The 21,789-nt window shown below is 43.6% G+C and overlaps 1 long non-coding RNA gene across 1 annotated transcript; it reads left to right on the top strand.

The window, feature by feature from the left end:
- Nucleotides 1-1,701: 1,701 nt before the first annotated feature.
- On the top strand, nucleotides 1,702-18,388 carry LOC142826763 (uncharacterized). Its single transcript, XR_012900996.1, has 3 exons — nucleotides 1,702-1,892; nucleotides 2,135-2,289; nucleotides 15,861-18,388. It is a non-coding gene; the product is annotated as an uncharacterized LOC142826763 (long non-coding RNA).
- Nucleotides 18,389-21,789: the final 3,401 nt, after the last annotated feature.

Raw genomic sequence — 21,789 nt, 5'->3', positions numbered from 1 at the left:
TTTAATTGCTCAGACTTTCACATTTGAAAGTCATACAGTTTTGCTAATCATTAAAAATGGATATGGGATAGCAGGGGTGACAGGTGGGAGCTGATCTGTGAGGGGAGCCAGTTTAAAAACCAGCCTATCAGCCAGATTGGCTGCCTGTTACCCTGCACTGTTGCCTCTGATACAGAAGCAGCAGCGAAGCATGATAGCAGCTCCTGTTCACAGGGATCCAAGCTCCCCACAGACCAGCCTCTGTCTGCTCAGACCACCCTCCTGGACAGGGGCTGCTGCCGCAGACCAGCATCTGTCAGCAGCGGGCCCAGGAAGAGCCAGTGACGATGGGATCCATGTTGCCCAGGTCAATGACCCTCTGCAGCAGGATGTTGTTGATGGCCTTGACCACCTATAGAATCATAATCACATAGAATCTTTGGGCTGGAAGAGACCTCAGGAGGTCACCGAGTCCTACCCCGTTTGCAAAACAGGACCAGCCCCAATTAAACCATCCCAGCCAGGTCTTTGTCAAGCAAAGACTTAAAAACCTCTAGGGATGGAGGTTCCACCACCTCCGTAGGTAACCCATTCCAGTACTTCACCACCTTCCTAGTGAAATAGTCAAACCTGCCTGAGCATGGCCCTGACTGCGGATTTCCCCATGCCAAACTGGTTCCTGACAGAGCTGTCTGGTATAGAGAGCTTCCATAGGGCGATGGTGACACGCTTCTGCAGCGAGATGGTGGTTCTCATCCGGGTGTCCTGTCACTTGAGAGCAGGGGTGAGCCATTTGCAGAGCTCCAGGAAGGTGGCCTTCCACATGCAGACGTTCTGGAGTTACTGCTGGTTGTCCCATCGCTTCAGGATGCTGTGGTCCCATGAGTCGGAACTGGTCTCCCTCTGCCAGAAGCAGCGTTCCATGGTGTGCAGAGGATGGCGGGGCATTTGATGCATCTGGAGTGCCAGGGCCTGGGTGAAGAGGTCCCCTGGTCCAGGCTGCTCTCTGTGGTTCTGAAGCAGCATGTGGGCAGCGTGGATGAACTGAGCCATGAGGAGCAGCACGAGGCCCGTGAGCCTGGTCCTGCTTTGCAGCAGCTCTGGCTCCAGGTAGCCAGAACTGTGGTGTCTGCAAGGACAACCAGAGTATGCAGCGTGAGTTTGGTGTCCTGTGAAGGGATGAATAACTGTTAAGTGGCATGTGAGATGCCGCTGTAGAGAGGATCCCCTTTAAGCATGAGTCTCAGCTAACCTCAGCAAGCAGCTACAAGAAGTGGCTGCTCTCCTAATGCCCTCTCTGGAGTACTTCTGGGGGTTTGAATGTGATGCAAGCTCCAAGCAGTATGGACATGCTGTTTCAAAATAATTCTGCACTATTTTGAAGTAGTTATTTCAGGATTTATTATTTTGAAATAAGTTATTACAAAATAATTTCCTAGTGTAGACATGCTGTAAGTGAGCTCTGACCTCAGAGAATGGCTCTTCTCTGAAAGATTGGGTAGGACTCCCTATCTTGCAGATCCTCTCGATCTATATGATAAATTCAGAGTATGCCATCAAAACTGCATTTTATTAAATGAAGGCGCCCAGATAATCATTTGATTTAAAATTACTGCTCCATTGATTGTAGAAGGAAAACATGTCTTTCCTCCCACTGTACACAAATACAGCTATATCTGGCTCAAATGAAATCATTCCGCATTTACCACTTGACAAGTGCTATAGTGGTGATGGCATGTCAGCCAGTACAACAGGTTGTGTGACTGTCACATTGGAAAAGGTTTCAAAATCTACAGCTGAAGATAAGGGGCATTTATGAGGAAGAATGCAATAAAATAACCCATTTTTCAGTGGATCAGAGTAAGGGGCTCTGAACACACTCTTCTGAGGAATTCAACTGCATATCTGTGGAGGTAAAGTGGATATAAGAAAAATGCCGTGTGTATGGAAAGCATTAGGAAAGGTCATATATTTCAAGAAAGAATATTGTTTACAAGGAGTGTTAATAGGTTTCAGGGGAAATGTTAATTCTTTTTCCTGGCTGAAATAGCTACTGTAAGTTTTTAATGGTTAATCATTCACTCCTGAATTTTTATATTAAGCATTTCATATTACTTTATTGACTTAACTTTTATGCTCTTCTTCATTTTGACAGTAAAGAATGACCAGGCAATACTCTTTGAAAATTGGAGACCATTTGCAGCTGCTCTCTGCTGAGGAAAGTGAATAATAGGGTGCCCTCAAGGAATTTCAAAGGTATCACTCAACAGAAACTTTTGTGTCTGAAGAAAACTAGATCATTTTATCATGGTAGGCATACTGATATGTTTGCTTTAATAAAATGCCATATTTCTGCCTTTAATCTCTTGTCAACCAGCTATTAAAACCCCAAAGTGTATGTGTGCAGCACATGTAAACACTTGCGGTTTTGAGGCTGCCACAGAACATAATAATAAGGCATATAATTTGTGTTTTGTGAACAGGCTGTAATAATTTATTGAGCAATGGAAAGAAGCAAAGAAGGGTTTTTCCCTAGGTCAAGCCAGCAAAGCAATTTGATTTGATTCAGTGACCCATGCAAATAGCTTTAAAAAAATCACCTTACTGAACCCTACGGAATACTTGGAAATTATAGCCTTTGAAATTATGCTTATTTGTTCCATGTAAATAGAGATGAACAACTTACTTATTAGGTTTACAAGATAATTTATTTGAATATCTACTGTGTGGACCTGATGATTTTACCCCTTTCGATGCAAATCAGGCCTCCATAATTTTCAACCTGAACTGTGGCTGCAGTGAATTGCTCTTTCAGTTGTGTGGCCACAAGTCACATATCTTTTCTTGGCAATTAATTGAAGGCTCTTCTCCCCTCTTTTTCTGCTTTATATTTGACCCTCTGTGCCTTTTGCTCCATATTTGTCATCTGCAGAAGTGGCTTTTGCCCATGAAAGCTCATGATACTATCTATATTTTTTGTTAGTCTCTAAGGTTACATCTACACTACAAGTTTTCTCGGCAAAGATCGCTATACCTCTTTTTTTGGGGCATAAAGGATCCTGCAGAAAAAGGGATTCTGCACAAAAATAAAACGTCCACACTACTTGTTTTTGAGCAAAAACACTAGTGCAAAAGTGGATCAGCGGAAAATATGCAAATGAGATTGTGACTCATACAAATGAGTCCCTCGTTTGCATATTTTTTGCTGAGAAACCTCGTAGTGTAGATGTAAATCAGGGAATGTCTATGCTACAGAGTTTTGTCGGAAAAACAGCCATTTTTCTGAAAACACTTCAATTACATCCACACTGCAACTGCATTCTTTCGGGAAAAAAATTGAAAGAACAGAGGGTTTTTTCTGACATTGGTAATCCTCTTTCAAAGAGGAAGAAGTCTTAAAGAGCTCTTTTGGAAAATGGCGTGTGTGTATGGGGAAGAGGGAGTTCTTTTGAAAGACGAGGAAAAAGGAAAAAGCACAGGTGTGTCCTGGTGGACATTCCATCCATGGTAATCACAGCTGAAATGCAAAATAGCGTCCATTCAGCGTGCATGCTATCTTTCAAAAAAGCAGATCACTTTTTTGATGCATTTTTGCACTGTGGAGGCTCTCTTTCGGAAGGAGTTTTTCCGGGAGATTTCTGCTGAAGAAAGCCTGCAATCTAGACTTAGCCTAAAGTGCTACAGGACCACTAGTTGTTTTTTAAGCTTTTTTTTTTTTTTTGAGTTACAGACTAACACAACAACCCCTGAGACTGTTCACCTGTGCTCAAAAAATTGAGGCTTTATCTGAAAATGACGACCAGCATTTTTTCTGTAATAATTTTTATTGGTCAGCTCGTGAAATCCTTACACCATGTTTACTCAGGCAAAATCTAATGGAGGTGAAAACTCAGGGAGGAATTGAGTATGTGGTTCTAATCATCATAAAATATATTTATTTATAAAGTTATTCTGTACATGCTTGGGGTATTGGCATTATGCAACATAATACAACTTAAAATATAAGAAATATTTTTCAAAATCATGGTCTGAAAATTACCAAGATAAAAACAAACAAGAGAATCAATAACCAAAAAAATACCATTGGGCTACAAATACATAATCCCCCCCCCCCCCCCCCCCCAACACACACACACTTTTGAACTGAAAACATCACAATTTTTTTCCGGTATTTGTTAAAGTGGAGACAGATGAATCGAGATGGATTTTTAGGAAGCCACAAACTTCACGGCCTAGGGCCTTCCACAGACCAGGCACAATCACTTGCTGATAGAGTGGAATCCTTAAATGACAAACAGCTTTAGAGCATCAACTATTGGAAGTGAAGCTGAAGGAGAGGATGCAGTTTGGACCTGTTCAGCTAATAACTCTCTCCATACCATTTGTTGTTTTGTCTATCTTGGCGCCTCTTGGTCATTTAATCTCTAAACTAAATACAGTAGTCCTAACCTTTTCAGTCACTATTATGGAGATTTCTGTATGCCTCTAATAATTTTGGTTCCCCCTTCTCTGGATCCTTCTATTTCTGCTGTGTTCTCCTTCAGATGGAGTGTTTGATATTCAAGGAGAATGAGTACCACCAAAATGTCTAACTATATTATCACATTTTCGGTATTATTCATTATCTCTCTCTCTTATAGAATCTAGCATTGCGTTTGCCTTTTTTGCTTTTTTTCCCTCAGTGGTTCCAGTGCTCTGTCTTTTTCCTGAATGGAGAGAGCCATTTTAAACTTCTTTATGTGTATGAGTAATTCAGTGTTTCCTTCCAATGTGTATTTGCCTGTGTTGAATTTCCTCTGCCGTCACACTGCCCAGTTGCCTAGATTTTGCGTCCTTCTAAAGTTCCTTGTCTTCTTCTCTTGTCTTGACTAACCCATGTAATTTAAAGTTGTTCACAGATCATTATGCGCCTCTCTTCTCCACATAATTAATATATTAAAAACGCCAAAAAAATTCTTGGGACACTCAACTGCTCATCTTTTTTTCAGATTAAACATTGACCATTTAGTCTTATTCATAACTAGCTTCCAATCATGGACTAATAAGAGTACTAATCTATGAGTACTAAGTTTCCTGAGACTTTTATGAAAGCCTTGAGCAAAGTTTTTTGGAAGTTCAAATAGATTATATGTTCTGGGACTTGTATTTTATTCACTATTATTGTGACTCCCTCTACTAATTCTAATGCATTTGAGAGCTATAGTTCCCCTTTACAGAAGCTCTGTGTTTTCACAGCTCCTCCTTTGATTTTTGTGCCACCTAATTTATATAATACTAATGTAAGGATCATTAGTCTAGCATTGCCAGATCACTACTAGCATCTTTTCAGTCATATTTTACGTTACTGGTATATCTATAAAATAAAGTTTATAGAGAGTAAATAATTGACAATTTATAACAATTGAATAACCATTTCTTATATTCCAGCAAGTCATAGATTGCTTGTAATCATAGAATATATCCATCTAAAATAGATTCTGCTGATTCACTTATAACCTATAAAACATGTTGGCTACATCTAGACTGGCATGATTTTCCGCAAATGCTTTTAATGGAAAAGCTTTTCCAGTAAAAGCATTTGCGGAAAAGAGCGTCTAGATTGGCAAGGACGCTTTTCCGCAGAAGCACTTTTTGCGGAAAAGCGTCCGTGCCAATCTAGACACGGTTTTGCACAAGAAAGCCCTGATCACCATTTTTGCCTTCGGGGCTTTTCTGCGCAAAACTGTTTTTAGCTGTCTACACTGGCCCTCTTGTGCAAAAACATTTCCGGAAAAGGGCTTTTGCCTGAACGGGAACGTCAAAGCATTTGCTCAAGAAGCACAGATTTTGGACAGTAGAACGTCAGTGCTTTTGTGCAAAATCAAGCAGCCAGTGTAGATAGCTGGCAAGTTTTTCCGCAAAAGCAGCTGCTTTTGCAGAAAAACTTGCCAGTCTAGACATAGCCGTTATGTTTAACCTACTTATAACATCTCTTATTCATTTATGAATCTCTTTATCAACTATTGAGTGTACTCTAGTCATCTTTTTATTAGTAGTTTAACCGCTCCAGGCAAAATTTTCAAAGGCATCTAATCTTCCTGAGTCTTATGTTCCACTGACCTTCAGTGGGACTTAGGGTTCTGAGCGACTTCAGTGCTTTTGCAAATCTTACCTTTCATTCCTAAATTCCAGTCTGGTCTTGCTGATTTGTAATTTAAAATGCCAATTATTTCAATGTGTCATCTTTTGACAGTGTCATCTTTAGTGCTAAAAGAGGTATTTGGTTACGGCTGTGTGTTGCATAGAATATCTCATTAACTTCGGTGAGTAAAAAGGCAGAATCTGAGCAATTGTACACAGTATAGTGTAGTTTTAGTAGTTTCAAAATCATAAAATTTTACCACAAATATATATTGTCTTAGTTCTATACAGCATCTCTTCTAAGTTTATTGCTGCAAAATTAGTGTGTGTGGTAGGGGTTAATAAGTTACATGACTCCCCAAATATTGGGGAGGAAGCAGAACCTTTTTTTCCTGGACTGTCTCTGGTCTATAATATTTTACCTTAAGATTATTTCTGTTATGTGGTTGTTGAAAACAATTTTCAAATTTTCATTTGAAGGTGACAGCTGATCTGGCATACTGAAATCCTAAGAAACTAAAGCAACTGAAATCCTAAGAAAGGCATGTAGAAGTCTGCCTTTCAGGATTAATTTTGAAAGAAAGGCACAGTATTTTTGTTTTCCCAAAACATAAGTGAAGGATTCCTTGATGGTTACCATCCAAAAGACCCGGGCAAAAGGAAATCAGGCTAATTTAACAACTAGAGTTGACTGGAAGATAGTGATTCCATTTTGAGGCAGTTTTCAAGATACTGAATTTTTTTCCTTGGAACAAAAACATGTTTTTTTTTAATGTTTTAGCCAAAAAAAAAAAAATAAAATAAATGTGTGTGAAACAGAGTGGAGTTTTTCAGTCTAAAGCAGGCAGAGGGGGGACTTGAATGTAGATTTCCCACATCCTGGCCAGTTACCCTAACAACACAACTCTAGAATTCCTCTGTTTTCTTTTTTCCTAGGTCCCCAAAACCTTCCTAATATGCCTCTTTCTATGAAGCTTTCATTTCCACAAAAATGTTTTGGCTTTGAGGAAAGTGTGTGTTTTGTCAAAAGTGTTTTCACCAGCTCTCCTTCCAGCCATGAATTTCACAAGCCTTTTCTTTTTAAACTTTTCCTACATCATCCTTTGGAACTGATTCATTTGAATTACATTTGGAAACAGAGCCAGTGAAGCAAAACTAATGTAGGCATGTTAGGTGATTGCCTATCACTTCCTGGGAAAATGGAAACTGCAATCTCTGCCATCTCTGGGTAAGTGATCTATCAGTAAAAGGGGGCACTTTTCCTAAATGTCATGGCTCCATGGTTTTTTATTAATAAGATTTTTTCTAATTTTTTGAAAATCCTAGGTTGGATGGCTGTTGACATTTTAGCCTTATTCATTATCAAGAGCCTGACCTACAACCCTGGCTGATAAGCAATCCTATTCTCCTCACTGGCACTACTTGTGTGGGAAAGGGAACCTTCAAGGAAATAAGTGAGATATGATCCTAATATTTGTATGGAATATTGAGATTGGGGTGAGTAGGAGAGGATAGGAAAGAGGGTTATATGAATAAGGCACTGCCTTGGCACTTGGAAGAAGTGGGTTGAACTCCTTAGTTTACAAAAAACTGTGTAACTTTGGGCAAGTAACTTAGGCTATGTCTAGACTGCAAGCCTCTTTCGAAAGAGGCTTTTTGTCTAGACTATAATACGCGGATTGGAAAATCGATCCGCTTTTTCGAAAAAGAGCGTCCTGACTGCTGGACGCTCTTTCGAAATTCAAAGCCACCCGGAACCGCTTCTGCCAGGGCATGGGGGCAGCATTTCCTTCCGGGTGCTGCTGCCTGCCCTTTGCAGAGACGCGTGGTTAAAGGGACGCCCCTGAACACCCGTTGCTCTGCTTCTGCAGCTGCCTTTGCTGTCCCTCTAGGAGGTAAGCAAGGCATTGCAGTGCTGGTTTGGAGTGCTCAGCTTCCTGGGACACCCCAGCAGGTTTTTGTGTGGAGGTTTTTCTGTTTTAGACCCATTTTTTTTGGCATGGAGCCAGAGCTGCCCCTGGGCAGGCGATGGCCCCACGCCATCATACTGCAAGTGTTGCTGCATCTGCATGACACAGTCATGAGGCTACTTCCCCATCTGGACCCAGACCAGAGGTACGAAGGGATCGTCTGTCATGCAGCCGCACTGCCCTTGCCTCCAAACTTCTTTGTGGACAGGAGTTTTTGGAGGCTTGACACCAGCTCTGACTGGTGGGACCGGCTCGTTATGCAGCTCTGGGATGACCAAGAGTGGCTACGCAACTTCCGGATGCGAAAGACCACTTTCCAGGAGCTGTGTACCTGGCTCGCCCCTGCTCCGCAATGGCAAGACACCCACCTGTGGCCCACTATCCCCGTGGAAAAGAGGGTCGCCATTGCCCTCTGGAAGCTGGCAACCCCCGACAGCTACCGCTCCGTGGGACACCAATTTGGAGTGGGCAGGTCTACTGTTGGATCCATCCTGATGGAGGTAAGTCATTGTCTGGGGACAGTCACAGTTTGGGGTGGGGTGAAGGGAGACTGTCAGGAAGGGCAAAGTGGAGTGTGAGTGGGAGGGAGCTCCTCCACTCACCCTGCATTGTTGGGGGGGTGTTCTGAGGAGGGGATTCCCGGGGTGTTTGAGAGGGAAGGTGGGTGGTGGGTTCTCCTCCTAAGAGATAAGGCACCCCTTCTAACATTTTGTTGTCTGTCTCGTTCTGCAGGTGGTGAGGGCCATCAATTCGGAGCTGTTCAACAGGCTCGTCTGTCTACCAGATCTGGACAGCGTCATGGCCGGCTTTGCTGCCCTTGGCTTCCCGAATTGTGGAGGAGCGCTCGATGGGACACACATTCCAATCCGTGCACCGCCCCATCGAGCAGCCCAATTCATTAACAGAAAGGGCTACTTTTCTATGGTCCTCCAGGCCCTGGTCGACCATCGTGGCCAGTTTTCTGACATTTGTGTTGGGTGGTCAGGGCGGGCACATGATGCCCGCATCTTCAGGAACTCGTACCTCTACCGGAGGCTTCAGGCAGGAACATCTTTCCCGCATCACAACTTTGCGGTTGGGGATGTGCACATGCCGGTGTGCATAGTGGCTGATGCCGCCTACCCCCTGATGCCGTGGCTGATGAAGCCCTACACCAGCCACCTGGATGCGAGCAAGGAGCAGTTTAATGCTCACCTTAACTGGGCTCGCAACCAGGTGGAATGTGCGTTCGGACGTTTAAAAGGCAGATTCCGGTGCTTGCTCACACTCCTAGACATGGGGGAGAGCAACATCCCTGAGGTGGTGGCCGCGTGTTGCGTTCTCCATAACCTGGTGGAGAGGAAAGGGGAGGCCTTCCTACCAGGGTGGGGTACAGGTGCTGATGGTCAGGAGAGGCACTTTGCCCAGCCCCGGACAGCTGCCATCCGCCAGGCTCATCGGTTTGCTGTTTGCATACGGGAGGCCCTACGGGAGCAATTCTCAATTGGAGGCCACTGACTCTACTGAGGGGCTCCTGCCTGGGGACTGGGCTCTGGCCCAAAAGAAGATTCCCTCCACAACCCATCTCCTGACCCTGTTTGGAGAAATAATAAACACCAGGGTTTGTCTCAAAATAATAAGTTCTGTTTTATTTTTTTAAATATCACTCACTGGAAAATAGTATAACTGTTGCAAACATAAAAAAGCTTTTTGTTCATTTTTGATGTAGAAAATATACTTTCATGCCAAACTACGTACAATAAACATTATGTTGAACACTTTCCTTGTCATTTAACTGGGGTGATGGGGGTGCTTGAAACCTGGAGTGGGGAAGGGGACTTGAAACCTGGAGGGGGGAAGGGGACTTGAAACCTGGAGGGTGGAAGGGGACTTGAAACCTGGAGGCGGGAAGGGGATCAGGTTGCATGGTGCTTGCCTGATCTCAGTCTCCTGCTTGGGCCTCGTGTTCGGGGTCCACCATGGCCACGGGATCAGGTGGTGCACCTGTCGGTTGGCTGGATAACAGCGGGTAGGTGCTCTTGGGAAGGGGAGGCCTGGGGGAGAGGAGGGCCAGGGGGAGAGAGGGGCTGGGGAACTGGAGGGGGCTGGGGGAGAGGGAGGTCCAAGGGGGGAAAGGGATGCTGCTGTGGAAGGGGGGTTTGGTGGGGCGGGGTCATGGGGTGCTGGAGGAGCAGGACTAGGCACAGGAGCAGGCAAGCCGCAGACCTCCCTGAGAGTGGCACTCAGGGACGTGCGTTGCTGGACCAGCTCCTCCATCAGCCGGTCATGCCACCGATCCTCTGCCTCCGCCCTCTCTCACAGGATGGTGTTGAGCTCCTACACGGCCTCCACATGCTGCCTCAGGATGTCCGCATACACACGCCTGTGTCTGCGGCTCCCATGTCCCCGAGATGGAGGTGGGGCTGGGGTGCTGTGGCCCTCTTGCACGGCTGGTCCGGCTGTGGAGGAAAAGAGGAAGACACAACCAGTCCTAAAAAACTGGACTATGTAGCACTTAAAATACTAACAGGATGGTTTATTAGGGGAGGAGCTTTCGTGGGCCAGACCCACTTCCTCAGATCAGAGTAACACGGCTTCATTTCTATCACAATCAGTCATGTGTGCAACAGCTGTCCAAAAGGGCATGCCCTCTCCTTGAGACAGGAGAATCAGACATTCTGAAGGTAACACCGTGTGTGAACTAGGCATCAGCCTGAGCATGACAGGTTTCCCTTGTGCATCACCCACTGTGCACCCACCTACCTCCCCTCCCCCGGGTGTTACACAACCTCACTGCACTCACCTGCTGCTTCATCTCCGGCTTCAGATGACACCTGGGAGGCCTCTGGGGTCTGTGTGACTGGCTCCAGGGTGAGGGTCGCCGTCTCCTCACTGTCCTCCTCTGGCACCATGTCCCCGTCTCCTGACTGCTCTGGGTCCTGCTCTGGCGCGTCCACCACAGGGTCCGCCAAGCCTGACTGCACGAGACGCCGTGGTGTGCGTGCTTCACCACCACCACCCAGGATGTGGTCCAGCTCAGTATAGTAAGGGCAGGAGTGGAGGGTTGCCCCAGAACGGGAGCTATCCTCCCTGGCCTTCACATACCCTTGGCACAGCTCCTTAACTTTGGAGCGCACCTGGTCCTGGGTGCCGGGATAGTGTCCTTTCTGGGCCAGGGACTCTGCCATGCGGCCATAAATGTCTGCATTTCGCCGCCGGCTTTTTAGGGCTAGTAAGGCCTCCTCCTCTCCCCAGAGCTTGAGAAGGGTCTTGAGCTCTGGCCCAGACCATGATGGTGCCCAGCGTTTGGAGCCCCTGGTTGGGTCCCCAGAAGGCTCTCTAGAAGGGCCAGGAGGGTCTTGGGGCTGGGACATGCTGCACTTCACCAGCCATGTGCTCTGGCTGCTTTGCTGCCACAAGTGGCTGTGAGGGTGCCTGTCCCTTTAAGAAATGGCTGCAGACAGGAACCAGAGACATGCAAGCCATGCCCCAGATTGTCCACCAGGGTTTCTTCCTGGAGGCCATTATTTTCGAAAAAATGGCCTCCCCACTTCCACACTCACTTATTTTCGACAGATCTCCATCGAAAAAGGCGTTCTTCCTCGTGCAATGAGGTTTACCGCTGTCGAAAGAAAAGCCGCGTTCTTTCGATTTAATTTCGAACGAACGTGGCTGCAGTCTAGACGCAGGTGACGTTTTTTCGAAAAAACCCCTGAGTCTGGACACAGCCTTAGTCTCTCATTGTCTCCATTCCCTATCTGTTGCAAATGCATGATAATACTTCCTCTTATCCATTGTTTGTCTACCGTGTCTATTTAGGCTACACCTAGATTGCAAGCTTGTTGGACAAGCAACTTTTTTCGGAAGAGATCTTCCCAAGAAACTTCTTGTGCAAGAGCACGTCCACACACAACAGCGTGTCGAAAAAGTGATGGGCTTTTGTAAAAGAGAATGTCCAGACTGATTAGACGCTCTCTCGCATAAAAGACCATTTGGAACCACTTCAGACAGGGCTTTAGGTCACCCGTTGTTTCTGAGTGCTGGTGCCAAAGACTTGCAGAGAAATGCGCTCAGAGGGACCCCCTGGACAGCCGTTTCTCTGCTTGTGCTGTGTGCTTGCCTACCTCTTCAAGGGACAGCAAAGCTCTCACAGTGCCTACTGTGGTTGCCCTGTTCTTTTTTTGGATGCCACAGTTTTTCCCTTTGTGCCATGGGGCCGGAGCGCCTCTGGGCATGAGATGGCCCCAAACGGCCATGCTGCAGTTTTTGCAGCACTTTCTGCCAGCTGCCTTCCTGGTCCTGCATGACCTGAACTCCAAGCTCATTTTGGGGACCCTCTCCGTGGCTGTGGCACCTCCCCTCTGGCAACTGCACCCTGCAGTGGAGAGGTGTTTCTGGAGGCTCGACACCAGTTCGGACTGGTGGGACAGGCTGGTCATGGAGCAGTGGGACGACCAGCAGTGGCTCCAAAACTTCTGTATGCGGAAGGCCGACATTTTGGAGCTGTGTGCCTGGCTCGCCCCCGCCCTCCGGAGATGCAACAACCACCTGCAGCCCACCATCCCGCTTGAGAAGTGGGTTGCCATCGCCTTCTGAAAGCTTGCCACCCCCGCTATTTCGAAAGTAAAACAGCAGTCTAGATGCGGTTATTTCTAAAAGAGAAGGCTTTTTTGAAAGATCCTGTAAACCTAAAAAATGAGGTTTGCAGGATCTTTCAAAAAAGGCTTCTATTTTCAAAAGAACCGTGCCTAGACTGCAGTTTTACTTTTGAAATAGTGCTTTTTCGAAAGAGCACCATGACACAATTATGCAAATGAAGCACAGGAAATTCAAATCCCGGCTTCATTTGCAATTTTGAAGGGCCTAATTTACATCCCTTTGTCGAAAAAGGGATGTAGTCTAGACACATTGTTTGGGGCAACATCTAGATACAGTGCCTACCACAGTGCAGAAGCAAAATGCAGGACAATGTAGCACTTTAAAGACTAACAAGATGGTTTATTAGATGATGAGCTTTCGTGGGCCAGACCCACTTCCTCAGATCAAATAGTGTAAGAAAATAGTCACAACCATATATACCAAAGGATACAATTAAAAAAAATGAACACATATGAAAAGGACAAATCACATTTCAGAACAGGAGTGGGATGCAGGGGGAGGGGAGGAAGGAAGGTAAGTGTCTGTGAATTGACGATATTAGAGGTGGGGAGAGTGGGATGTTTGTGAGTTAATGGTATTAGAGGTGATAATTGGGAAAGCTATCTTGATAATGTGTAAGATAGTTCAAGTGTTTGTTCAATCCTCTTTGGAGAGTGTTGAATTTTAACATGAATGACAGTTCAGAGGATTCCCTTTCAAGTGCAGATGTAGAAGGTCTTTGTAGCAGAATGCAGGTGAAGTCAAGTCATTGAGAGAGTGTCCTTTCTGGTTAAAATGGCAAGAAACTGTTTTTTCTTTGTGATCTTGTCTGATATCTGTTTTGTGGGCATTAATCCTTTGGCGAAGTGTCTGAGATGTTTGTCCAATGTACATAGCAGATGGACACTTTCGGCACATGACCACATACCACAGTGCAGTCTTGATCTTGGTTGAAGCCTCTAGGCTGTACTGTAGAAGAGATTTTTAAAAATTATATAGTGGATAATAACCTTTTATCTCTTCAGATCTGGGCTCTAAGGGCTTGACGAGAGAATTCTGTGGTCTCCTTTTAGTCCTTATTTTGGTACAGTCCCTGCTCAAAACAGACTTATGACTGGGATGACCCAGGGAGAAGCTTGGCTCACGATTGAATTGCAAAATACGTCTGAAAACATTTGGGCAAAAATGTTGACAACTGTTTAGGGAAACATGCACAAATCCAAGTTTACATTGCATCTGACACTAGTCAGTGCTACTAGCTGACTTTTTGTGATGTCCTGTCCCTTTACATTTTCAGTGGGATGTGTGTTTTCTCCACGTCCTCAGTGCAAAGTCTCACTTTTGCTTTAGCTTCAGTTTTGCAGTCAGAACAATAAAATAAGCACAGCAGACAACAGTGTTTCCATCAGCTCCTTCTACATCCATCTGTCTATTTTCTTTTCTGCTGGCTTCAGAAATAAAACATGGATGGCAAGAGCCTTCTATCTCACAAGTGTCCAGTGCTCCCATTGCCTAGAAGTAGGAGTAGTAGTAGAAGAAGTACTAGTAAGAAAATAGTAGTGTGAACAATTTTCTGAGTGGTGCAGAGTGAAAGACTGCTAGTTCTGCTCTGGGTCAGTGTGAACCATCCAGCTAGGGAAGGGGACAAAGATAGAACAAAGAAATAGGCTGCTGTATAGAGACCGCACAAACAAAGAAGCAGTGAGTGTAAAGAGGCAGCCATATTGACTGACCATGTGCAAGCAGAGAAACAGCTTTGTAGCCGCCAGCAGAGGGCGTCCACATGCAGCCAAAGCAATATATCAGCAGAGGGTGATCAAACGCAGATAGTGCACAGTTTTAAAAAAAAAAGTTCTGTGGAACAGACAGCTTCAGGGATACAGAGAAATGGCACTTTTTGTAAGCAATGCTAGTGCATTGATGACAGCTGGGAATCACGGGAGATGTACCTCAAATGCTTTAAGCAATTTGTAACCTGCAACACCATTCCAGACGGACAAGTTTCAGCCTTGCTGATAGTGATGGGCCCAAAGGCATATGGAATTCTGCCCCATGACTTGTGCTCTCCAACTATGCCTGAAACTGCCATGTACATGACAATTACTGCAGCAATGCAGGAACGTTTTTCTTCCGCCCCATTATGCCCAGCAGAATATCACTTGTTTCCTCAGAGACATCAGGGAAGTGGAGAGCCAGTACAACAGTTTGTGCTGCCTGAAAGAAGTGCTCAGAACATTGTCAGTTGGACAGCCATGAGGTGACGTCCTGCTTGACCAGTTAGTCCCTGGATTGTACAGGGACCAGGTCTGGAAGACATTATTCACTGTATCTGTGTTTAAATTGAAAAATCTGTTGAAAGTAGCTGTTGCAATGGAGAAGGATTCTCTGGAATTTAGCGCAAACCAAGAAATTCACCTCCTGAAATTCACCTCCTGAACGGGTGAGGCAGAAATTCATGCCAACACAAGGAATTTCTGTGTGGTGGTTGTATGCAAAATATACACTCTAAAAACCAGGGGCGACATCTGTGTGTGTGCAGGGAGGAATTATGCCCCCTCCCAAATGCCATGGGCAGGAGGGGCCAGGGACCAGAGACTCTGTGAAACCTAGGAAACTAGCAGGGGCCTGAGGCCTGCAGTAGGGGTTGGCTCCCCCCAGCACTCACCTGCAGTGGTCGAGGGGAAGCATTCCCCAGCTCCTCGCAATGTCATTTGGGGGTGACCAGCACTCACCAGCAGGAAGCAGAGCAATGTGGCCACAGATGAGGGAATGCAGCAGGCTGCAAGGTACATTGCTCTACTTCGTTGGCCTCCACTGCTGCCAGTGAGTGTGGTAAGATCCAACCCCTGCTGCTGGTGCCAGGCCCCTGCTTAGTGTGCCAAGCGGCATCACTGCGGGACGGGAGGGGGGGACTAGGAGGAAGAGGCAGAGTGGGTGCAGCTCAAGAGCAAGGAAGAGGCAGTGAGAGGGCGCTGGGAGGGGACTGAGCAAGGACGGGGAGAGGTGGGGCCTGAGGCAGAAAGGGAGGTATCCACGCCTTCCCCTGGGCTAGGAGTGGTACGGAGAAGAGTCTTGTGGGAGAGCAATCAGGTACCCAGTGCCCCCCTCCCCGTATCCTTTGTCACCAGTTGCCTCTGCTAAAATGGATTGCTGACCATATCTGTTTATTTGCAGAAATTACCAGAAGAAAGGACATATTGCCGTCCAATGACCAGCAACACAGAGTAACTGTACATCCAAGAATACAAATATGAAAACTTAACCTAAGCAAGGACTGAAGTTGGGAATTCATAGTGTGGAAAAAGACAAGAGCTCTAGCCAAGGCCCAGTATTACATGTAGTATCAGCAGCAGGAGTCAAAGAAGGCATCTGGCTCACACCCTTGCATGAAGGAGTCTCTACAAAAAGGGAGCTTGAAATGGAGCGTCTGTTTTCTGCATCTGCTTATCACCAAACTTTGTCACAAATTCTTCAGGAAGAAACTTCCATGATTTTGGAGATTTATATCAGAGAACAGTTTATCCCAGAAAAGAGTTACATCAAGTGAAAGTTCAACCAGAAGGAGAATCAGTTGTTTTACCCTTGTACACCATTGAAGAAAAGTTTCCACCATTATTTGACAGATCTTCGCTTAAGAAACTGCTTAACTACTGTGGTAAATTTTTGTCAAATCTGATGACAATATTAGCACCTTTATGTGACTTGTTATGAGCAAAGAAAAAATGAAGAAATTGAAATGTGACTGTGCATTTAATGAAGTAAAAGAAACTATTGACATCAGCAGAAATTCCTATGCATTTTGGTGCTTCACTATCATTGCAGTTGGCTTGTGATGCTTCACCATATGGTATGGGTGCAGCTGTTTTCTGCATTTTTCCTAATGGAATGAAGAAACCAATGAATTGCCTTTGCATTACAATGATTACTCTCAAGAAGAACTATGTGCAAACAGTTTGAGACACTCAGAATTATCTTTGGACTGTGGAAGTTCCATATTTACCTATATGGTAGATATTTTACCTATCACCTTCAAATTTTGAAGTGAAACTAATTTCGTCAATCATGTCCGCTCAAATGCAATGATGGGGATTACTGCTTTCAGTTCATTTCTGTACTACTGAGTTCAATAAATGAACTCAACAGAACAATGCTGATGAGCTGTCATGCCTGCCAGGCCCAATTTCTTATCAACCCAAAAAAATTTCAGGTGACATGTTCTATCTCCATTTGATGGATAGGTTACTCGTCACCAACACAAGCAAAGAAACAGCTAAGAATGAAGTGCTTTTCCTTGTAAAGGGGTTGGTAATACAAGGCACAGTGTTGGATGAAAAGAATCTCCAGTTTACGCAATTTGTGTTGTGTCAATGTGAATTATCTGTGAATCATGGTTGTCTCTTGCCTTTGTACAAGGATATGGTGTGGAGTCATTTCTGGTGGCCAGTGATTGACAAAGACATTAAGAGGAAAGCAAAGTGCTGTACTATGTCAGCAAATTCAGTATGATCTTAGCCCAGCGTATCTTCACTCTTGATCATGGCCTCAGACTCCTAGGACTTGTAGTCATGTGGATTTTACTGACCTTTTAGAAGTTTTGATTGCAGTGGACACTGATTCAAAATGGCTAGAAATTTTCAAAATGACGTATGTTACAGCTATTAAAAGCATTGAAAATCTTTATATCTTGTTTAGCCAGTTTGCTTTACGGTTTACAATTGGTGAGTGACAATTTTCCTCAATTCTGTTCTGAAGAATTTCAGAGGTTCAGTTTCAAATGCAATTTAGCAGGTGTATGCCACATCTTACCACTCTGTTACAAACAGACTATCAGTATGCCTTGTACAAACACTTTAACATGCCTTAAAAGCTCAGGTTATTCTGAGTCATCAGCAGAAATTAGACAATTTATTGCTTGTTTACAGGAATAAACTACATGCTCCTACCCACGAGTCACCTGCAACTCTTTTTTTGAAGCAGTCTTTGCACACTAGTTGGGACATGCTCTGTCCTGATATTGCTTCTCATGTAGCCAAATCCCAAGCTATGCAAATTGTTCGTCAACATGAGATTCGTCATCATTCTTTTCAAATAGGAGAATTAGTATAAACTTGCAACTATGTTCTGGACTGAAATGTGTAACTAGAGGACTTGTAACATGCATGGGACCTGCTTGTGGTAAAACTATTAGGTGGTATTTTATGGAAATGACATATGAACTAGCTGCAGCCTGGACTACTACTGAAGTCCAGTGAGATGTCAGTAGAATTCTCTGCTTTTCCCATAAAACCTCTTTTTGTTACAACATCTAATTTTGACAATGTGATGGAAGAAATTTTGATACCAGACTCAGCCATTTCCTTCCCACCAACTGTTCTATTGTTTAGGATGCTGGCATACCACCATCACCATGTTATCCTAAAATGAGTGAGAGAACCAGTTATGTGTCTGAATTTATACATTGTTTAGTCAATCTATTTCAGGACAGACTAATCCTTTGTAAATTAAGAATATATAGTAGTCCACTTGCATCTTTTACTTAGCCTATTTTGTGTTTCAGGTTAGCTATATAATCAAGAAGATACCTGTTAGGAAATTTTTTTACAGTAGGTTGAAGGAATGTGATGTCCAGTCCCTTTAACTATTTGAAGGGCTCTGTTCTCTCCTCCCTGCCACAGTGAAAAGCCTCACTTTCATGTGGACAATAAAGCAAGCACAGCAGAGGGCTGTGTTTCCAGCAGCTCCCTTTGCATCTGTCTGTTTACTTCTCTGCTCCAGAAACAATGCTTTCATTATCAATACATTCACTCTTGGCATTAATAATAAATACCAATACTTACATGGCTAGCATAAATATGACAGTGTATTGGGGGATGTGCTTTGTGTAAGGATAAAGGATCTCATTTTTAGATTTAGATAATGTCTGTGTAATTCTTTAGTCCTTGCAGCAACATCTAGAACCCCACTTGTGGATCACGACTCCATTGTGCTGGGCCCTGTACAAGCATAGAACAAAAAAATGGCTCCTGCCCTAATGAGCTTACAGTCTAGGGCCTTGTCTACACTACTGTGGGCCATTGACATATGTTATGCAACTTGAACTATGTGAATAAAGTAGGTGAAGTCCACATGCTTAGGTCTGCTTACTGTGGCATCTTCACTGCCATAAGTCAACAGCTGACATTCTCCCATTGACTCTGCTAACTCTTCTTATTTTGGTGGAGTACCGGAGTCAACAGGAGAGCAACCAGCAGTTGATTTATCATGCCTATACTACAAATTGAACTGTTCTAGGCTGGCACTCTTTATGGTCCGGCAACATCTGTGGTCTGGCATGATTTTAGTTAGCCAGATGTCCACTTGTCATGGATGTGGCCAAGTTTCCTGCAGTCCCATAAAATGTATTTATAGCCACCAGTATAGGCTCTCAGTGTTCTGTGCTGTTATTTAGATCCAATTTACTCCCAATTGCCTTTTAGCAGCCCAGCAAGCAGCATAAGTAGTAATGTTGCTGGACAATTGGTCTGGCAAATTCTCTAGTTCAGCACTGGTCAGATCCCAAGGGTACTGAACTAGAGAGGTTCAACCTGTAGATGTGATAAATAAATCCCTGCTGGATCTTTAATATTGCTGGTTTGTATCTCACATAGCAAGTCTTAAGTTGGTTGAAGCATTTACTTGAGAAAGAACAAGGTTTTGGAATAGTTAGCTGGAAAAATTGAAGTCCTAGTGAAAGAAGCCCTCTGTGTGGTGTAAAATTAGCCTTACCCACTAATTTTTATTACTATTGTGTTAACTCATCCATGTATGTACTATATATATATAATATATATATGTGTGCCAAGGTTTGAGCTTAACACCTTAATATTATCGTTGGGGGATATCTGCAAGATAATTTTTTTCATAAAATATTTACTTTGTATGTGACGGGAGGGAACTATGGTCAACAGGGGAAGGTAGCAGTCATGCAGATCAATGTGGGAGAATGTTTTCTATGAGTTTTCCATAAGTTATTGAGGAGCATGCTAGAAGATATGAAGATGTGTGAGAGAGAAGCACACAAATTCACCAGTATGTACTAGCACAGTGAATCCAACAGTATGACTATGTATGGTATGTGCAGATATAATACATATATATAGGGTACTCTAAGAGAACTCTCTATATGGAGTTTGTATGCCAAGATGCGATTGCTTTAAAATTTCTGACATCTTTGTGTCTTCCTGATTCTTGCTGCTCCAAAGCCTGGAGAGCTCCTTGGCATAACTTAAACAGGCATGGAGAACTGTCTAAATTATGGGCCCCTTTCTGGGCTTGCTTTTTGGGTTGCAGCAATGCCCCAAAGCTCCCCAATGCTACGTGCTGCAGCCTTGTTCTTGACACACTCTTCTCATGCCCAGCACTGCCCAGTATCAAGGCTGATGAAGAGACCTTAAGGCTCCCTTTCCTCTGGGTCTGAGCTTGGGGAATCATCCCCTGATTGGATCTGGCTGTTTTGTGGGGGCCTTTAATCAACTCCTGCCCTTTTGTGTGGCAGAAGGGAACTGAAGTGAGGATGAAGATATTTTACTCCTAATAATTGTAACAATTCACTTCTACCTGTTTATTCTATAGAAGACGACAGCTTAATAAAGATAATGGTTTAGATTTTATCTGTCTGATAAAGAATATTCTATTCTCTGTTTACATTATCTTTGTATGACTTGAAATATTTTTTCCTAATCCAGTGCTAACTTTTGTGGGAGAACAAACAAATCTATGTTGTCTTGCCTTTTATTAATATATATATATATATATATATATATATATATATGTATATATTCAGAGACTGTTCACTGATGCCTGCCTTCTTTCTTGCTCAAAAGCTGTCTGGAGAAATCTTTTTTTCTCCCCCATATTATTCAGTCAGCTGCTATAACTTGTCTTACAGGACAGAAAGCAGAACTTTGCTTTTAGTAAGCAGTTCTGTGATTGCACATCACTAACTTAATACTGAAGTACATTTTTTAAATAGGCAGCTTAAAACATAATTATTAACTTAACAAAGCAAGGCAAGAGCAGCATCCAAAGAATTCATGTTTGAAGTAACTGATAATCCTTTAATTGCTACTTCTCGGTAAAATTCAGAATATGTTAGAGAAAGCCTTTATTTAAAAATACCACATGCACATCAAAGATGCTTTCCTTGTCTTTTATACAGTAGCTTTCTTTCAAGTAAAGAAACACCCACACAGAAATGGAAAAAGCAATTCCATTGTACTCTGAAGTCAGTTCATTTCTGTTCTAAAGTAAATGCTAGTTTTTGGCAGCCCGTAGATGGAAATGTGTTTAACATTGGAAAGGTGAATTGCCATTACAGCAGGAACTGGAAGCGGGTGTCAGCATTAAGGAATTATTGTCTACTCTTTTGTGAGTGGCTCCTTGTTAAAGAGTTTTGAACTAGCTGTTGCCAAAGTTTAGAACGACGTTTTGCTTTCTTTCACCCAATGATTTTTGTAAAAATATAATGCAAAGGAAATGAATCTTTTATAATAAAAAAGTGTGTGTGTATCCTAATTGTAACTATAAATTCCTCATGCAAGATGATACTTTGTTGTTAGCAGAACAGTCTACTTAGCTTCCTGAAGAGCAGCTTCATTATTTTGGTCTGATAGAAAAGATAGGAAATGTAAAGGAAGGGAAATTACTATGTGGATTGTTGCTTTTTCAGTTGAGATTTAGCACAACACTTGAATGTCACCTGAACTACATTACTTGCTTTGGGATCTACAAACCCACATAATGGACAACTCCTACAAAATTTCATAAGGATTAAGCCAGAGTTTCTATAGAACTCAGTCTACAAACTATCTTTTAATAGAAGATAACTTTTGTGAATGTTTTTGACCCATTCTATAATTGAAGAGAAGGGAATACAATAGTCTATTCAAATGTAGAAAATGGTTTAAAAATAACGTAGAGATGTGTGTGTGGGGATGGGGGGGTTATGACATTCAACAGGACTTTTTCTATAAAGGGCCAGCAGGAACTGTTAAAATGCTGACTATTGTACATCATGAAATTCAGTATGTTCCTCGTTCAGCTCAATACTTAGGGTGCATCTATA

This window comes from Pelodiscus sinensis, chromosome 2, assembly GCF_049634645.1.
Source record: "Pelodiscus sinensis isolate JC-2024 chromosome 2, ASM4963464v1, whole genome shotgun sequence".
Classification (NCBI taxonomy): Eukaryota; Metazoa; Chordata; order Testudines; family Trionychidae; genus Pelodiscus; species Pelodiscus sinensis.
This window is presented reverse-complemented; position numbering and strand designations above follow the sequence as displayed.